We start from the raw sequence: 5,000 nt of genomic DNA on the forward strand, positions 1-5,000 counted from the left end.
CCTGTGGTACCTTTTGCTGCAAGATTAGATGAATACAGGACCAGTCTACTGAGCACTGTGGTGTTAGGTGAGGCATGTCACCATAAACTCTGAAGAACACTGGATCTGTTTGCTGACTTTGAATGTTCAGTGATCATGTAATGATAATGTTCAGTAATCATGTAATAATACATTTTATTCTCAGGCATATTTTATTTTCAGTCTTCCCTGTTTTCCTTTTGTGTGTGTGTGCACATCTGTGTATGTTTGCGTGTGTGTATGTGTGTGTTTGTGTGTGTGTTTTTGTGTGTATGTGCGTGCACACAAGTATGCATGTTTTTCCTAGGTAAACATGTGCAGACCTGCTAGTGCCTGAACCCTCTTTGGGTGTATACATGCAGAGGATCTAACTCACATGTTAAATCTCCTGTGATCCATGTCAGCATTTGTGGGTTATGGAGACAAGAACATACCCAGCAAGCACACCCCTGAAAACAGAGTGTGGCTACCAACATGGTGGGTAAATAAACAAAACAGTCATACACGTAAAATGTTACATGTCTGCATGAGTACAAGTGTGCATGTGTGCCTGACTGAAACCTGACTGAATGACACAGGAAATAATGATAAGCACCCAATGGCAGCTGTCATTCAGCTCTACCCAGGTAGGCAGCCTGTTATGGAAATGACTCCATGTTTGTAAAACAATTAGAGCTTAGTCTCAGACTAAAGATAGGCGCTGTCTATCTATCTATCTATCTATATATATATATAAAAATTATATATATATATATGTGTGTGTGTGTATAAGAGAGAGAATGAGAGATGAGTATCCATATCATCATCTCATCATGTTTGCCTGGAAGGACTATTTTATATGTTTGAGAACTGTTTACACACAAAACATAATGCTGCCTCAGCAGTCTTGAGCAGGCAACACCACTGAACATAATGGCAGTTCTGCTGAGGATTAAAGTTACTGCCCCTTAACAGAGGGGGTTGTGGGGGGTATTTAGGTGTCACGCCAAAAACCACACAGTTCCGTGATATGTCCACTGATCGCACCATGAGAAGATCATAGGAAGGAGATCATTCAATATGCATGATGTTCAACATCCAATGAATACTGTTACCTGACTCCCCACAACCAAATAAGACTCATGTCACCACCATTTTCTTTTTCTTTTCTTTACAACTTATTCAAACAATTGCTTGATATCCTTTTAAAACTGAGAATTGTTTTAGAAATCAGGCATTGTCAGAGCTTACAGACTGTGAAAATGATCCCTTCTTCACCAACTGTTCGGGAAATACTGTGTTGAAGTTTTCAGCTGTCATCAAAGGTGACTTCTGAGTCATTTTGTGGTGTAGGGTCATGTATCACAGTGGGAGGGAGGCGGCGGGATGGGAGGTTTGGGGGGCGTGGGGGGGTGGGGGGCGTCAGTATATAGTGCTTGCTTTCCATTTAGAGATGTGAGTTATGTGAACGCAGTCAACACAGCACACCTTTAATACCTTTAATATTTATAATGATAATGGATACTGAAACAGCACTCTGTCCAGAAAACTACTATTGCATGCCATTCTACTTAACACATAACATTGATTATATTAAACATAGACACCAAAATGCACTTTGCAGATTATATATGCACATAAACACAATGCATACATACATACATACATAAACATTTTTTTTAAATTTGGATACATACGTTGGGTTTTCCCGTTTCTTTCTGGTAACCACTGAAATATTGTGCTTTCCTGTTTCTTACTGGTAGACACTGAAACACTGGGTTTTCTCGTTTCTTACTGGTGACCACTGAAACATTGGGTTTTCCCGTTTGTTGGGTTTACCGTTTTCTTACTGGTATAACCATTGAAACGTTGCGATTTCCTGTGTTTTTGGATTACTCTTTCTTACTGGTATAACCACTGAGACATAGGGTTATCCCGTTTTTTACTGGTAACCACCGAATCATTGGGTTGCTTGTTTCTTGGGTTTTCCCGTTTCTCACTGATAGAACCACTGCAACAGTGGGTTTTCCCGTTTCTTACTGGTACCCACTGAAACCTAGGGTTTTCCCGTTTCTTACTGGTAACCACTGAAAGATTGGATTTTCTTTCAAACCGCTGAAATATTTGGTCTTCCCAATTCTTACTGGCATAACCACTAAAAAATTGGATTTTCCCGTTTCTTGAGTTTCCTTTCTTACTGGTAACCAATGAAACCTTTTGCTTTCGCATTTCTTACTGCAAACTACTGAAACACTGGGTTTTCCAGTTTCTTACTCGTGACCACTAAAACATTTGATTTTCCCGTTTCTTGGGTTTACCCTATTCCTGCTAGTATAACCACTTAGACAATGAGTTTTCCCGTTTCTTACTGGTAACCACTGAAACATTGGGTTTTCCCGTTTCTTACTGATGACCACTGAAACATTGAGATTTACTTTTTTTTTTTTTTTTTGGCTGTCATTTCGCATTTTGTTCCACACAGACAGTTTCACTGTATTGTACAATAATTGTACAGTATTGTATTGTATTACTTTATGTCACAAAATATTTCTCTGAGTGAAAATCGGGTTGCCCTCCCCTGGGAAACCGCGTTAATTGCTACAGTGTAGGTCTGCAGTTTATCGTGTTATCCAAAAGACTATAATACCCAGATCACCACTTCACTGAAGGGAAGAATAAAATATGGGACTTGATCTTATGGACACTCGCATTTCTGTCAGGCGCATTAACACTACAGGCCACCGCTCAACCCATCTTATGGAAGGTATGCTTAATTGCGAACAGCGTGTAATTACCAACGGTTCGTGTACCGCCCCACTTCAAAGCGTTCTCACCACACACATTCCAGAATTTAACATCTGCTTCGACTTTGTTCCGATGAAACATTAATGAATATGTATTTCCAAGAACCAGTCAAACCTCCGCGCTCTTTCTTCTCTTCGCGCACCATTGCCGACCAAGGTCACAAAAGTAGGTTACTCTCAAAATCCTAAAACCAAGGGAAGCAAGCAAGACTCGATCGTCATTCGCCTGTCGTTGGAAGTGAACTTTGACACAGTTTGAAATAGCTGATTTAATTGGATATGTTGAATTAATTGTGCATTTGCAGTCCTGGGAGACTTTCAGAAAGCATGTTGGTGACAAAGCAGAACGTCAGTTTTGACAGGTATCTCCAAAATATCGTTTGCAATTAGGCCACAGGGTATTTTGACATGAGTCTCTTCTGCGAACAATGTTGCACAGTTACTGAGCGCTCAAAAAAAAAAGAAGAAAAAAAAAGGTGCGTTTGTGATGTGATGTGTGTGTGTGTGTGATTTCTTGTTTCTCTCTCTCTCTCCTGACTACAACCAAAAAGACATAGCCTACGGTTCTACAGAAACGCACCATCCTTTCTCTCTCCTGACTAATACAGAAACTACAGACTACAGAAACTCCCTTCCTACTCTCTCTCTCCCTCTGTCTCATAACAACAACCAAAAGACACATATACGGTTCTACAAAAGAAACAGACAGCGAGGGTTGAAAAAGCTTGACCACTGATTTACACACCGTACCGTCTTGTTCTATGGCACTCCTCGAAAGGAGGGAGGGGGGTGAGGGGGGCGGGGGTGGGGGGGAGTGAGGGGGGAAAAGCTGATCTGTAAGCAATGGTACCGAGGTGAAAGGAAATCGTGGATGAAGTGGCTATAAATGGCTTTCCCATGGGCCTGCCTGATAAAACTATTTAGCAGGGTGGGGGGCTGAGCTGTCCACCTTTTCACTAAGATACAGTGCTCGGCTTTTGTAGCTCACCAAGCTGTTCTGTGGCAGAACAGAACGATCAAGCGGCCCATACAAAACTAACAACGATTTATTTACTGTTCTCTGGCAATCTGTACAGGCAGTTGAGACTCAGTGATAAAATATACATCATACACTGACGCACATACGGGACTGATAGAAAGACACACGTTTCTAGGCAAACACACACACGCGAACGCGCACATGCACGCACACACACACACACATACACACAGGCTCACACCCTCACATTCACGCACGCACGCGCGCGCGCGCGCACACACACACACACACACACACACACACACACATGTGCTTGTATGCAGCATTCCAAGAAGAAACACACTGAATACACACGGACATGACAGTATTCTTTGCTGAATGTGAATCTAATTGAATGTCGGAGCCCTCAAACATGGAAACCTCACTGTTCCGTCGATGCTGCATGTTGACCCACACAGGCCTACTTCAGTATATGCCTGCAAACACACGCGTCCACAAACACACGGACACGCGCGCATGCACACAGCCAAATTGGCGAGCGCTCGATCTCTCTCTCTCTCTCTCTCTCTCTCTCTCTCTCTCTCTCTCACACACACACACACACGAGAGAGAGAGAAGTTATCAAGAACATGAAAGAAAACAAACAAACAAATCCTATCATACTTATGAACGTCACACCATAGCAAACCGAAAGCCAGGGCAGTGATGTGTATCCATAATTCACTGATCTCCGGGACGGACAGGTTTTGAACCCGAAACTAACAACGCCCGACCCGTGCTTACACACGGACTTCGAATTGTACCAACTTGTTCTTTTGTTTGAACCCGAAACTATCAACGCCCCGTGCATACTTACACACGGACTTCAAGTTAAAATGAACCAACTTGTTCTTTTATTTGTAAATGAATTTTCTGTCCAAGAGACAGGTTTTGAACCCGAAACTATCATCGCCCCATGCATACTAGTACTAACACACGGACTGACTTCAAAATGTACCAACTTGTTCTTTTATTTGAACCGAAACTATTAACGTCATGTGCTTACACACAAAATTTTAAAACTGAAATGAACTAACTTCTTTTTTTATTTGTACATGAATGTTCTCTTCGAAGAGACAAGTTTTCAACCCAGAACTATCAACGCACCGTGCTTACACACGGACTTTGAAATGTACCAACTTGTTCTTTTGTTTGAACCCGAAACTATCAACGTTCTGTGC

The 5,000-nt window shown here is 41.9% G+C and overlaps 1 protein-coding gene and 1 long non-coding RNA gene across 2 annotated transcripts in view; both read left to right on the forward strand.

The window, feature by feature from the left end:
* LOC143295480 (eukaryotic translation initiation factor 2D-like) overlaps positions 1-197 on the forward strand; it is a 28,086-nt gene extending 27,889 nt beyond the window's left edge. The window contains exon 15 of the mRNA XM_076607198.1: positions 1-197. This exon is cut by the window's left edge and continues 173 nt beyond it. The gene's annotated coding sequence lies outside the window, so the exon portion shown is untranslated.
* LOC143295486 (uncharacterized) overlaps positions 1-5,000 on the forward strand; it is a 365,664-nt gene that overhangs the window by 192,760 nt on the left and 167,904 nt on the right. The gene's annotated exons all lie outside the window — the stretch shown is intronic.

The sequence above is a fragment of the Babylonia areolata genome, chromosome 20 (assembly GCF_041734735.1).
Source record: "Babylonia areolata isolate BAREFJ2019XMU chromosome 20, ASM4173473v1, whole genome shotgun sequence".
Lineage (NCBI taxonomy): Eukaryota > Metazoa > Mollusca > Gastropoda > Neogastropoda > Buccinidae > Babylonia > Babylonia areolata.